The 15,387-nt window shown below is 35.7% G+C and overlaps 1 protein-coding gene across 2 annotated transcripts in view; it reads right to left on the reverse strand.

Annotated features, from left to right (window-relative positions):
• Window positions 1–13,508, reverse strand: part of LOC148949407 (regulator of microtubule dynamics protein 1-like) — a 67,855-nt gene extending 54,347 nt beyond the window's left edge. Inside the window, exon 1 of one of the 2 annotated variants that reach the window (XM_089093426.1) lies at window positions 13,425–13,508. The gene's annotated coding sequence lies outside the window, so the exon portion shown is untranslated. Of the gene's footprint in view, window positions 1–13,343; window positions 13,396–13,424 lie in introns of those variants that run through there. The other variant, XM_089093427.1, reaches the window with a different exon arrangement.
• Between the last annotated feature and the right edge of the window lie 1,879 nt (window positions 13,509–15,387).

A 15,387-nucleotide genomic window follows, 5' to 3' on the forward strand; every position in this document is an offset into this window, starting at 1 on the left:
ATTTAGGACTTGGATATGGAGTAAATGATAAATTACGTCTTTCCTCTTGGTATTTTTGAATACGTGTATGAAAATTACTGGCCTAACCCTTCTAATAAACGATGTTATCTGGTATCTTGTATTGAAATTACAAGGGCTTAAAAATATCTAATAATCCGTTGGTTCTTCTTGATCTTAATGACGATTTTGTTTATCTTACCAGTTTTATGCAAAAAGCTGTAAACTGTATTTTGAAATTGCTTTTCAAAGGCAGCGCAATCGCGCTGCCTAAGTAAAGAACGATATTGGCACAATGCATTATTTATTTTTGGGGTTAGACCAGGGCACTTCGTATCGAAGGAGTTGTCGTAGAAACTTCGAAAAGAGCTCATTCGATTGGAAATTGCAGCGGTTAGTGCCCTTTTTAATAGTCGAAAGTGATTGGAAGGCAACAATTACCCCTTCCACGCCCACCATTTCCCCAAACACATCCAATCAAAATTTTGAGACAGCCATTTTGTTCAGCGTAGTTGATTTCCAGATAGAAATTATGTTTTTGAGGAGGACACTCTCCCACAGCCCCCAGGACAAGGGTCGTCAGTTATGCCCTGGGGGCATATACCATTTTTACAGAAAGCGGTGTCGTAAAACTTCAAAAAAAGCTCATTCGATTTTAAATTTAAAGGGCTAGTGTCCTTTTTAATAGTCAAAAGTGATTGGAGGGCAAGTAACCCCCCTCTCACACCCATCTTTTCCCCAAAAACATCCAATCAGAATATTGAGATAGTCATATTGTTCAACGTAGTTGAAAGTTCTGAAAATTAGATCTTTGGGGATGACAACCCCCCCCCTCCCACAGCCCTCAGGGCAAGTTATAAGTTATGCCCTGGGTGCATATCAGGTTTTCATAGAAAGCGTTGTTGTAGAAACTTCAAAAGGAGCTCATTCGATCGGAAACTGGAATGGCTAGTGCTCTTTTTAATAGCCGAAAGTGATTGGAAGGCAACTAACACCCCTTCCACACTCACCATTTATCCAAACACATCCAATCAAAATTTTGAGATAGCCATTTTGTTCAACGTAGTTGAAAGTTCTGAAAATTAGGTCTTTGAGGAAGATACCCCCCTCAGAGCTCTCAGGAAAAGGGTTATAAGTTGTACCCGGGGGGCATATATGGTGTTTATTGACAGTTTTGTCGTAGAAACTTGAAAAAGGGCGCATTCGATTGAAAATTTAAAGGGCTGGTGCCCTTTTTAATAGTCAAAAGTGATTGGAGGGCAACTAACCCCCCACTCACGCCCACCTTTTCCCCAAACACATACAATCAAAATTTTTAGATAGCAATTTTGTTCAACGTAATTGAAAGTTTTGGAAATTGGGTCTTTAAGGATGACTCCCCCCCATCCCTCAGGGCAAGAGTTGTAAGTTATGCCCTAGGGGCATATAAGGTTTTTTTTATAGGACACGTTGTCATAGAAACTTCAAAAAGGGCTCATTCCAATGGAAATTGAAATAGCTAGTGGCCTTTTTAATAGTCGAAAGTAATTAGAGGGCAACTAACACCCCTCTCACGCCCACCATTTTCCCAAACACATCCAATCAAAATTTTGAGATATTCATTTTGTTCAACGTAGTTAAAAGTTCATGAAATTAGGTCTTTTAGGATGACAACCCACTCAGAGCCCTTAGGGCAAGGGTTGTAAGTTATACTCTGGGGTATATAAGGTTTTTATACAAATGTTTGTCTCAGAAGCTTAAAAGAAAATTCATTCGATTTGAAATTTAAAAGATTAGTGCCCTTTTTAAAAGTCAAAAGGTATTGAAGAGCAACTAGCCCCCCTCTCACGCCCACCATTTCCCCAAACACATTCAATTAAAATTTTGAGATAGCCATTTTGTTCAACGTAATTTTAAAGTTCTGGAAATTATGATTTTGAGGATCAAAAACCACCCAAACCCGTCAGGGCAAGGGTTGTAAGCAATTCCCTGGGGGCATATAAGGTTTTTTATAGAAAATATTGTTGTAGAAACTTCAAAAAAGGATCATTTAATTGGAAATCGAAAGGGCTGTTGCACTTTTTAATAGTCAAAAGTAACCAGAGGCAGAATCACCCCCCCCCCCCGACGCCCATTATTTCCCAAAACATTTCCGATCAACATTTTCATATGGGCACTTTGTTCAACGTAATTGAAAGATCTGGAAATTACGTCATTGAGGATGACCATCCACCCCAATAGCCTTCAGGACAAGGATCTTAAGTTATGCCCTTGGGGGTTATAACGTTTTTATAGAAAATTTTGTCGTAGAAGGTTCAAAAAGGACTCATTCGATTGGTAATTGAGAGGACTATTGCCTTTATTATTAGTCAAAAGTGATCAGAGGGCAAATGTCTCCGTCCACGCCTATCATTTCCTCAAACACTATCAACATTTTGATACAGCCATTTTGTTAAGCCTATCAGAAAGGTCTGTAAATTATGTCTTTGAGGATAACAAATCCCCCTGGCCCTCAGGGCAAGGTTTGTAAGTTGTGCCCTGGGGACATATAGGGTTTACATAGAAAATGTAGTCATATAAACTTCAAAGGGGGCTCATTGGATTAGTAATCAGACGCTCTAGTGCTCTTTTTAAGAGTCAAAGTTATCAGATTCAGCTACCCTCTCACCCCAACACACACGTCATATTGTCCCGATATGCGTCTAATAGAAATTTTGAGATAGCCATTCTATTCAAAATAGTCTAAATATCATATAACAAGGCTTTTGGAGTAGAAACAAACCCCAGAGATTACGGGCAAAGGTTGTAAGTTATACCCAGGGGGTATTAAAGCTTTTTATGGAAGGAATGGTTGTTCAACTTTGGAAGAGGATCGGTCTTTCTTCCTGCAAAAGACTATCAAACAGTTTGTGGCAACAAAGTGTAAGTAAGGAGTGACCTGGCTCAATAGTAACTGAAACTCTAAAAAACGGAATTTTGATACCAATAGATACATCAAAAGAATCAGATTTTAATGCTGATTTTAAATATATAACTTTTATCAAGTTTAATCCTACCTATCGTAAGTTAAGCGAGAAAAGCCTGAGAAAATTTGCCTGATTTTCGAAAAAAGGAGAAAACACCCCCTAAAAGCCATAGAACCTTGATGAAAATCACACCATCAGATTCGGCCTATCAGAGAACCCTACTGTAGAGGTTTCAAGCTCCTATCTGCAAAAATGTGAATTTTTTTAGTTTTTGCCAGAAGAAAGATCACGGATGCGTGTTCTTTTTTCTTTCTTTTTTTTTTTCTCAAGGGGTGATCATATTGACCCAGTGGTCCTAGAATATCGTGGGAGGGTTCATTCGAACGGAAATTAATGACTCTTTGTCACAACTCTATTTTTAAACAATAAAAAACTTTAGCATAAAGAGCGAGACGTTGAGGAGGGGACAGCCCCTTTCATATATGGAATAATTTCTATTAATTTTAAGTTTTAATGTTGCTCCTTACTTTCAGTTAAAAAAGACTTGTTTTTTTATTATTTAATGTCCAATATAAATCGAACAGAAATTAATCAAGAAACTTTTTGCACAAAACAAGTTTTTCCAAAAAAAAGTAAAGAACTCCATTAAACCAAAAATGAACACAAATAGAATCAAATAATATACCAAGCATACAACTACCACAAATGATTATCAATAAATAAATGAAACCCAAAACAAACTGAAATTAAAATAAGTCTAACTCAAAACGAGCAGAAATTAATCTGAGTAGGGTTCTAACCCCTATACTATCTAAAAGCCAGAATATAATTTGTACTTTACTGAAAAAAATCTTTTAAATGTTTTCACTTATAACTTTAAGAAAACGAAAATTAATTGAAATTTTAAGGAATAAATATCAGCATACGCATATTAAACTGACAATGCATATTTTTTTCAGTAAATTAATTTGAATTTTTTTCAGTAAAGTACAAATTATATTCTGGCTGAACAATGAACTATAACTTAAAAGAAACAGATATTGGAATTAATAAAAATGAAACCAAAAATGAACTTCCAACACCTTTCTTTTGTAATATGTTTGATGATTTTTACTAGTTTTATTAATTTACCACAGAAGGCAATAGTTTTTGGGGGCTTCAATTGCAATTTACTAAAGTTAGCAATAATAATGATTGTGATACCCTCTTTGAAACATTTACCTCAAGTGGTTTTCTACCCACAATCCTTTTTCCTTCCCTGTGAATCCACCTCCCTGGGAAATTACCTGTCCTCCAAAATAATATTCTCTGACCTGTCAAATCACTTTCCAGTCTATCTCTCCCTACCCTCCCTACCAACAACTCAACCCTCTAGATCTAATACTCCTACGTCTAATAGAATATTTAATAATGTGAATATGAACCGGTTCACAGATTGTTTGAAATCCTTTGATTGGTCCATAGGTTTTGGATTGTCAGGATGTTAATTCAGCCACAAATGGTTTTACACAGAGACTGAGTGATCTTATCAGTTCAACCTTTCCAGTCTGTGAATCAAACTGAAAAACTACCAATATACGCCTATGGATGTCCAATAGCCTGATAATCTCTTCATACCGTAAAAATGACCTATATAAGTTAATTTGCAAAACCAATCGCTATACTGACCTAACTAAGTATAAAAAAATACAAAAACTTATATACCAAACTCGTCTGGGAAGCAAAGAAAAATTATTATTATGCAAAATCTCTCACTGCAAAGGGAACTTGCAAAAAATTTTGGTCTATAATAAATGAAGTTCTTTCAAAAAAAGGAATTCAATATCTATACCTGTTAACCTTAAAGACATCAGTGGCAGATTAATTTACCCAATTTCAGTACCAGATGCTTTTAATAATTATTTCACTAATATCCCAAATGCTAGCTCCTATTCCCCCTCCCAGTCAGTACACCCTAGCAAGAATAGTAAAGATAGTAAAGAGGTGCTTCAAGTTATTGAATCTCTCTCCAATTGTAGTACACCCAACTTTTTTGGCATAGGTCTAACGTGTTTCCTGTTCGCGTTATATTTCGTAGCCAGGAGGTTGAAAAATCCGTTTTCCTAGCTAAATCAAACCTAGCAGAAACAGGTATATTTGTGTCAGAGTACTTAACTAGAAAGAGGAAACAGTTGCTTGAATTGGCTCACAATAGACTCAGTACAAAGAACACATGGTCCATAGAAGGAACGATTTTTGTTAAGTAGGGTCCAAACACAAGAGAAATCTGAAGTGCTAATGATATTATCAGTAAAGGACTCTCAGCTTAATGTTTGCATTTATTTGGGCCATTTTTTTTTCAGGTTTTTCATTTTCTTTTCTCTCTTCTTTATATTCTTTTCTGTCTTCATGTACATTTCTCTTATTGTTTTGTTTTCCTCTTTATATTTGTTCTCCTTACTCCTTACTATGTACAGTTAGTTCATGTTAGGGTCTCATGATTGTTTAAAAATTACAAAGAAAATAGGCTAGTTCTGGATTATGTCTTTGCAGACATTTCATATGATGGATCAGAATGAAAAGATGGACTAACAAAATGTACAAAACATAGTGCATACGTTGAACTTGGGAGTCTTTCTCAATGGGATTCTAGTAAGGGTAATTCTTTACTTTTTTGGAACTGTCAAGGGTTTCGATCAGCGAAATGTTCACTCCTGTCAGCAAAGGACTGTCTTAAATCCAAACCTTTGTTTGTAGGCCAATGAGAAACTTTTTTGAATGATGTGAAAGCAAATGTAATGGATTGTTCTATTCCAGGGTATAAAGTTGAATATAAAGGTTGTTCTCTTATGCAGAGAGGACAGCCCTCCGGGCAAGGGTTGTAAGTTATGCCCAGGGGCATATAGGGTTTTTATAGGAAGTTTTGTCATAGAAACTTCAAAAAAGGCTCATTCAATTGGAAATTGAAAGGGCTAGTGCCCTTTTTAATAGCCAAAAGTTATTGGAGGGCAACTAACCCCCCTCTCACACCCACTAGTTCCCCAAACACATCCAATCAAAATTTTGAGATAGCCATTTTGTTCAACATTGTTGAAAGTTCTGGAAATAAGAGCTTTGCAGATGACAACCCCCACAGCCCTCAGGGCAAGGGTTGTAAGTTATGCCCTGGGGGCATATAAGGTAAAACATTTAAAAGTAAAAACATTTATAAAATTTTATGTATGGTAAATTTTTGGCAGTTCATATTATTGACTTATAAATAAAGTGAACATACTAGAATAAAGGTACCAATGATTTGACAGCTTTTGTAACAGTTTTTCTACTCCAGAAGTCTTAATTTAAATATTTTTGGTTGAAAAGGGTTTCAGTATGTAGGAAAAACATCTAGGAATTTAATTGTTTAATGAGAAGTTTGAAGTTTTATCTGAAAAGGGTGAAAAACTCCAATTTTCCGAAATTAGAGTATTTTCACCTACATACCCGACACAACAAAAAAGTTACCTGTTTTCGAAGCAAGTAAGAACCCAATTCGGCACGTGTTGAAATACGTGGGGAATACTTGTGGGCAGAACCTGGTGTATTTGACAATTGTTGAAATAGGGTGAATCGGGGAAAGTCCGACACCTTAACATGTTTTTTTTTGTTAAATTGACTCTCAAGATTTTTTTTTATGAGTATTTCATATCATCTTCTATCAAACTTTTTTTTACAACAATTTACCATATTATTCACTTTCTGACTTTCCCATATACTGTGCTTGTAGCCCATCACCAGGTCTCAAAGTTGGTGGAGTCTGCTATGTTGGACTTACCCCAGCTTTGGGGGAAGTGCAACATATCCTACTAGCTTTTTTCAACAATATGTCAAAAATAATATGACTTCACCATCTTAAAGGGCATCGAGGAATCACTATAAGTCCATAAGCAAACAATTTGTATGTCAAACTGACTGGCATCAAAAGGCCTGGCCATACTTTTTTCTGCTGCTGTGGGGTAACTCTGACAGTGTCGGACTTACCCAACAGATAAACTTTACAAGTATCTTAGCCAAGGTGCACAAATCACTGAATGTAAATGATTGCTTATATTTTAAAAAAGAAAAACATATCACACAAATTATGGTTTGACTTCAGATACAAAAAGTTACTCATATATGTTGTAGCTTACGTGTAAGGGCATATAACAAAGATCTACTGACGCTTGCTAGTAACTGCCTTGTACGATACAATAACCTGACGGATTTGGGGTATTTCAAATGGTCCGGTTTTCCCACTAAGTTTACTGGTCCTGCTTAATGTATTTGTCATCTACAGTATCGAAATCGTCTTTCTTTGGACAATTGAAAGAGTAGGTGGCAAGGCTCAAGCAGTGAAGAAACTTGAGCTTAACTTTTCCCTTGTCAGGAAAGTCTAGAACCCTTCCTATGTAACCTTGTTCGTCATTCCTTGCATTGTATCTAACTGCATAGTACTCATTTAGCTTGGGAACAATCTTTTGCTTACTGGGTGTCTCCTTGTCATCGCTGTCACTTTCTGGATTAGTATCTTGAATACTCTGATCATCCTCATCAGAGCCAAGTTCAAGGCTGATGTCTGATTCGCTATCACCCGTATCTCTATTGGCTTCCCTCTTAGGAAATTTTTTTTTTCGATTTTATACCCTTCCCATCTGAACTATTCTTCTTCTCTTTGCCTTTTGCTTTCAGATTTTCTTCCCTCTTAAGCACCTCTAGATGTTCTTTTGATGTTATCACTTCTGCCTCTCTTGCAATTTTCTTCCGTTTTTCTATTCCTGAAACTGATGGTAGGTCGGGCTGCTTCATTGAGTGAAAAAGAATCTTTTCAAAAGTTTTTAATTGGTTGCCAATCAATCTCCTTGGACTAAAGGTAACAGAAAAGGTAATTTTTTCTAGTTCAGTGTTGACAGTGGTTGTGACTTTAGATGTGCCTGAATTTTTCTCCTGCTCCTTTTTCATTTGTGCATAGCGTCTCAACTTGGTAGGTTCAAACTTGGTTTGGTCAATTACGGATGGGTTTACTCTCATTGGAACACTCAGGTCAAAGATTCCAGTTGCTTTGAACGACTTTTTAATCAGGCTAGGAGTGAAATAGGTATCCCATACCTTTGATAAGAGACATACAAAATCCTTCTTTGACAGGATGTTGCCAGGGTGCTCCCTCTGCCATTTCGAGAGATTCTGATCATAAGACACTTTCAGTCTCTTGAAAACCACTTTATAGAGAGGTTGAAGCATGTGGAGGTAGCTTGAGAATTGTCACGTTAATTTCGTTTGCAAGTTTTGCAAGAGCAAGAGAAAGTTTTGCAAGAGCATGTGTGCCATGTCCATCTAAGATGAGAAGTGCCTTTCCCTTTACATGAGAAAGAAACTGGAATTCAAACCAGTTCATAAAGAGATCAGACGTCATCCACCCTTTATTGGTAGATGAGTAAGATGCATCAGGGTAAGCTCCATGTACACGTATCCACGAGGTCCAGGTATTCTTTGCAGAGAAAACTATTAAAGGTGTGAATTTTTCTCTGTTTGCACTGATACAAACCAAGGCAGTTGTATTTTCACGTCCATTACCACCTGTTCTACGAGTGGCTGGTGAGCCTTTGGCTCCAGCAACTTTCGTATTGCCAGGATCCCTGCAGAAAGATGTCCCATCCAAATTAAACCAGCACTGGGGCTTGTCAAGAATATCCATCGCCGTGGCAGTTTCATACAACAGCTCATAAAAACCATACATTATGAAGGGGTTAGATTGCTGCAAAAGTATTTTGTTTTCTAACCTTTGGTTTCTTTAGTGAAATTTTGTTTCGGCACTTGAACCCCACCCACCAGCCATGACCAGGTCGGTTGTCCTTAAATCTTGTTTTAACTTTGTTCTTGATGAGATATTCTTGGACTTGATCAAAAAATTCCTGCTTGCTGAGACCTATGCCCCACTTTTCAAAGTATTCAGAGACCCTGAGCCATATCCTTTTCTATTTCAGCAGGAATTTCTTGACTCCTCCCCCACCACAAACTGTTTTTTGACTTTTTTCTTCTTCATAAGATGGTCATGCAAGGTAGTGTACGGTATTTGAAATACTTTCGAAGCCTGTAGCAGACATTCTCTTTGAAGATATCTCTGCTAGCGCGTTTTGTAGCTGAGTTGCATCATATTTTCCTCCAACCCCGCGTTGTGTTTTCCAAACATAATTTCTAGGCATCTAGAAAAGACAAAGGAATTATGAATGAATGGATGAATTTATTCAAAGGGGACTTATGAATGAATTGATGAATGTATTCGAAAACCTGTCACAAGCAGGTGTTCAAAAAATTCCAAAACAGCAAGTAGCAGAATTCCAAAAGCTGCCAACACTTTAGCAGCAAAATCCGTGATTTGACAGGTTTTCTTTGAGCAAGAAGTATTTCTATAGGCAAAATTTTCAGAAAAGTAACAAATGTAACTTAGTATAGCTTGCGGTTAGAAATATCAATAGTTTTCTTAATCATATTTAATCATATTAAAGTACTGTCTCATATTTACTCTAATACTGCTAACGGTGTATAGTATTCAAAGTCGCAAGTGTGCAGTATATAGCTTACTGCTGGTAGTTTATGGATTGAGTTGTACACTCCAATGATATTGGTATTATAAAAATAATACACACCCAACTGCATTCTTAATATTCATTGATCACTGTACTACAACTATAAAAAGGTCAGTATACTTTTACTAGCATAGGAAGAAAGGTCAGTAATTCAGTAATCTATGTCTGGTTTGGATGTGTAGTAAATAATTGAGACATAAACTTTTGAAAATAGTGAAAAAATTATTTCAAGTCAAGTGAAAGTAATAGTTACTAGGGGTGGAGTGTCGTCAGTGATAAATCACTAGGGGTGGCAACCCTGAAAGAAAGGGGGTTTTTGGGGAACCGATTTTGAGAATGTTTATGAGAAGACAGATTTTGGGGGGAATCCCCAAAAATTTGGGGATAGTGGAAGCACTGGTATTTTTGAAAAAAAATGCCAACAAATTTTACTAGGCCATGAAAACTGTCCACTAGCATTGCTACTATGCTATCCCACTTTTTGCACGGCGGAGCAAGACTTGTGTTTTGACACCTTTTCTTTGAGCAAAAATTATTTTATATGTAAAAAGGGTATTTTCAGACAAAATCTGCCAACAAATTTGATACCTGCCAAGTAGCATTTCTATTTTGCTACACTTTTTGCACGGCAGGTCACAAGTAAAGTTTAAGACGAAAAAAAATTACAGGGGAGAAAGATAAACGAAAGCAGGCACAGAACTGCAATACATGAATGATCAACACAACACTACATTCCACTAAGTTAGTAAAGCCATCTAAGGATGGTTACTGGCTTCAACCTTTATTATCTAAAGCTTAGAATCTGTTCTACCATTTAAAATATCCATCTTTGGTAACATGGGGTAAGTCCGACACCCCAGCCAAACTTCCCCCGTAGGGGGTAAGACCGACATGTTGGACTTTCCCCAGATGGTCTTTATCGGGGGTAAGACCGACACCCCTCATATCTGTTCAATTAATAACATTAGCTTGTTTTAAAAAATCAAGAAGATGCGCCTGGTATTCTAGTTTCTAAGAAATGAAAAAATATTCTCTATCTCTCTTACTTTATAATCTGCATAATTTAAAGTAAAGTCTGTTGCCTGTGTTCCTAAAAAAACGCCGTCCAAAAAACTTCAAAACCCTCTGAACAGAAGGCGTGCTAACTCTGCCAGAAGTTGATGGCACTGTTGCCTACTGCTACTATAATGGAAGAAAATATGAAAGCCTCCCACAGATACAATGAACCATAGACAAATTGAAGGTCGGTATCGGACTTACCCCACTGTCGGACTTTCCCTGATTCACCCTACTTGAGGAATACCTGTGGGTGGAACCTGGTGTATTCAACATGTATATTCTTGTTTCTTTGTTTTTCTTCAACTTTATTTAATGTGTAAAAGTATAAAACACTATGCAAAAAGTAGTAGTAATAAAACTAAACAAAATTTTTCAAGTATGTAGTATTTTGTATTACAACATTGGTTTAACAAATTTTAATATACCATATTAAATACAAATAGTATTTAGTATAACAAAATTATTTCACTAGCATTTCAGAAGGGATAGGGTCTAGGAAAATAGGAGTGGATTTCAAGAAATTTAAGAAGTTTATTGTCATTATATTTGATTTAGTGGATTTTGTCTTCATATGCAGATTCTTAGTTTCATCCAAAATACAGCTTAGGGTTTTTTTTTTTGGGGGGGGGGGCACTTTTGTTATTTCTATGACATGGTTCTAGGCGTTTAACCCCCCCCCTCCACATCCCCAAAAAATAAAAATTTACAAACTTGATTTTTTTCAAGTTTCATTGATAAGTGCTGAGGAAAGGGAAAAGTGACTTCCATGTGAACCTCTGCAATTTTTGGAAGTAGTGGGCACCCATAGATTCAACAGCTATATTTTTGTCAGTGGATGCTGGAATTTCAACACCCATTATTTCTCGTTTGCTTTACATGTTCAGTGAAGTTCAGTGAGTCACCTATATTTTGACAGGGCCTGTTGCTGTCTGTCAAAAATTTTGACAAGGTTACTACAAGATATTTGCAAAAGAAATAAATCAATTCATAGAAGCCATTATCTACATTTGAATTTGACTGAAGGAACATTTTAGTGTGCCTGGTATTCCACTACATTAAACAAGAATTTTCAACACTCGGAACCTAGGTTTGACAATGTAAAATTTGTTGCCATTCTAATTAAATTTATCAAGAAAAAGCTAATGTGACTAGAATGCAGATAAAATCAGATGTATCTTGATGCATTGGTGCTAATTCCAAGTTTTTTTTTCCAATAAATAACCAAGTAACAGCAGTTTGAACATTACATACATGAAAAATTAGGTATAAATTTAGAATTGTAAGGAGACATGTTAAGAAAACAATTCTTACTTTAAAATATGTATAATGATCTTAGTTAACATATTATCCAACGGGAGAACCTTTATAATCAATTCTTTCCTCTAAACATCCTTCTTTTTCCAACTTAAAAGAAAAAGTTTACAATAAACCTCCATGCTAAAATTAAATTTGAAATTGCCACTATAATAAATTGTTTTTACAGATAGCATTCATTCTGGCTGAGTTCCCAGCCAAGTTCAACAGACAAGTTCCTGGCTGAGTCCATTGATTTTGAGTTGAAGTTAGTTTAGGTGGTATTAATATTTTGTATTTTTGCCACTGCTCATATGGGATTAACACTGGCCAGGATAGCGCTATCTATAAAACAACTTATTTGGTAATTTATAGCAGCAATTTCAAAAGATTTAAAGCATTTCATCAGCATGGTGGTTTATTGTAATTTTTTTTCTTTTAAGCTGGAAAAAGAAGGAGTTCTCCCCTTGGATAATATGTTAACTAGGATCATTATACATATTTTAAAGTAAGAATTGTTTTCTTAACATGTCTCCAAATCAGGGGCCACAATTCTAAACTTATACCAAAAATTATTGGCAGCTCCTTTTTTGTCAAAAACAGGAAACTGACTGAATTAAATGTTCTTTTCTTATCTGGGTGTACTGGATATTGTTTCAACGTTTCCTATCATTGGAATACAAAAATGGCTTCAAGAGATGGCACTCCAAGTCACAGCTAAGCAGAGTTATTCTGTTTTGAAGGAATATTTTGACAGGGGTTCCAAAATTGCACTGTTGAATCATTAGTACCTTTACCCTACTGGATGCCATTCTTTTATGCTCTTTATGAATATAGTAATCATTTTTGTCAGAAATGAATTTCACCTTCACCCCTATATATACCAATTTAGGGTATATATTTGCACATTAGGGGGGGGTGGTGTTTAAGTTTAAACTTACCTCTCATTTGCATCAGAAATAAACTTTACCCCCAACCCCCTAATGTGCAAATATATAGGCTACCCTGAATTAGTATATATAGGGGTGGGACTAAAATTCATTTCTGACAAAAATGATTGTTACATTTGGAAAGAGCATAAAAAAAAGGCATTGAGTGGTAGGTATGTTTACTTTATTTGTAAGTCAATAATACAAACTGCCAAATATACATTATATCTACAAACATTGGAGGATGGCACATTGTAAGAAAAGAAATATTGAAAAGTAGGCTAGCCTAAAATAGATAATCAAATGGTGGGCTAGGCTACTATTCATTTTGTTTTGGAGTGTTTTACTGAGAAGAGCTGCAACTATACCACTGAGAAGAGCTACAACTATACCATGTCACTACATTAATAAGTGACTTGACAAACTTCAAAGATCCATGGAAGGTAGCACTTCAACTATAAAAAATCATGAGCATTTAAATTGGCCTAGGCCCTAGTCCAAGCAACAGCAGTCAAATCTATTTTATGGCCTAGGAACATTACCGTTGGAAACACATCTAAATTTATCATATAATATCTATCGATTGAGTTTTTCACATCTTCATCTTGAAAAATATTACTAACCAAAATACAATGTTGCTGGAAGATGCCAAAATTTTTGAAGGTCAAACCATGGAATTAAGATTTAAATTACATGATTGATTTCATTTCTTATCGGCACCTATTATCTAATATTATAGATAGCGCAAATAAACAACTTCTTTTCTCAAGAGGCTACCATCTAGACCCTGGCGCCGCGCCCACGAGGAAGGACCAGCGGTGGCGGGGCAAACAGCGCGCCGCCGTCACACCGCCGGTATGATGTCGGTGGCGCGCCACCAGCGCGATCAATGTTGACCGCAAACATTAATGTTTTCCTAAGCTTAATTCTTCATAATGCCCTTTGCCTATATCTGTTTTGTTACCTTTAAAACAGTTGAAATGGGCGACTTTGATACTGACTGTTTTTTTTTTTTGCTCTTTTGGATTCCTAAAAAGCCTTCCTTGTATTAAAAATTGGTTTTTAATAACAATTTAAAAAAACACATTTTAAATTTTTTTTTGGCTTCTTTGTAGAATATACGTCATGTTGACTAAGGCTGAATTGATGTTTTTTTTTTTATTGCTTATGGCTGATCTTTTGGATATTATTCATTTTTTCTTTTGAGAATTCATTTCAAATTATAAACTTATAAATACCTAATATCAGCTAAATTATAAACTGCATCTAAAAGGAGTAAATTTATCAAATTGAAAAATACATGATGAACACTTCACATGAGAACACTTCAATTACAATGAAACAATAAACATTTAATGGTTTATTCGATATCAAGAAAAATGAAGTACCAGCTATTTTCTTAGGTAAAAAATGAAAAGCTCATCCGTTTTCAATGTAATTAAATGAAATAATATGCAGACTGAAGTAGCTCCAGGAATATGTTGAGATTTTCTTCCTAGTTCGTCACTTTTAATCCAAGCAAAATGTTAGGAGACTTAGTATCAATTATTGAGTTTAAGCTTTGATTTCCAAATGCTCACAAAAAACTAACAAATTTAAGAAAGTCGCAACAATAAATCACCTGTGGTGAAAATACTCAAAGAGTCCTTTTTGATCCCCACCCAGGCTCAAAGCTTCTGCTATGGTTATATCCATGGAAATCTGCAAAGAGTTTCTTTTTAAAATAGCTTTCAAGTGTAGTTAGGGGTATTTAGCCTTTTTTTCTTTTCTTTAAAACTTTGAAGAAAGTGTTATAATATTCCAAACGTTATATTTTTTATATTTATGCATATTTTTGGTCATCATTTGTGGGGTGATTGAATTTTTCAAACCAGTGTAGATGCGTAAGAACTTTGCAACATCTAGTACCTTGAGGTCATAATTTTGTCAAAGACTCCTCCTTGAACCTCCCAAATTGAAAGCTTTTATTATGACCTGGCCTTTTTTATGTAACTTGGGCACTGGACAAAGGGCACCATTGTCACTCGAGCGCAATGTTAGGTGGGGATGTCAATATCGCTTTCGTCACACCAATTCATTTTAGTGTGCCTGGTACTTATGAATGAATGTTTTCAAAGTAAACTCGTTTTATCAATAAGAAAAAAACGGGTTGGACGCATTTGTCCCTTTCCCTTTGGGTGATAAAACTATACAAGTGCTGTATCAAGTATAACTCGCGAAAATATTGTTAATTTTTTTCAACTTTTCAACTTTTTGGCATCCCTGCTTTCAATGAAAAAAAATAAAGTTACTATCACTTAAATATAATAAATACATATGCCCCCCCCCCCTCTGTATACCAGCTTGATAGGATACCGTCTCTGCTTTAAGTAAAAAAAAAAATTAAATTATTGGCATCACTGCTTTAAAAAAAAAATCGAGGTATTATCATTGAAATGTGATAGCTCCCTACCCCCCCTCCCCTCTCTGGATACCACCTTGATAGGATGCCGTCTCTGGTTTAAATAAAAAAAATTAACTTTTTGGCATCCCTTCTTTCAATAAAAAAATTTCGAGATATTATCATTTAAATTTAATACCTCCCCA

The sequence above is a fragment of the Artemia sp. Qi Xiang Cuo genome, chromosome 8 (assembly GCF_049724085.1).
Source record: "Artemia sp. Qi Xiang Cuo chromosome 8, ASM4972408v1, whole genome shotgun sequence".
In the NCBI taxonomy this organism is placed as follows: Eukaryota; Metazoa; Arthropoda; class Branchiopoda; order Anostraca; family Artemiidae; genus Artemia; species Artemia sp. Qi Xiang Cuo.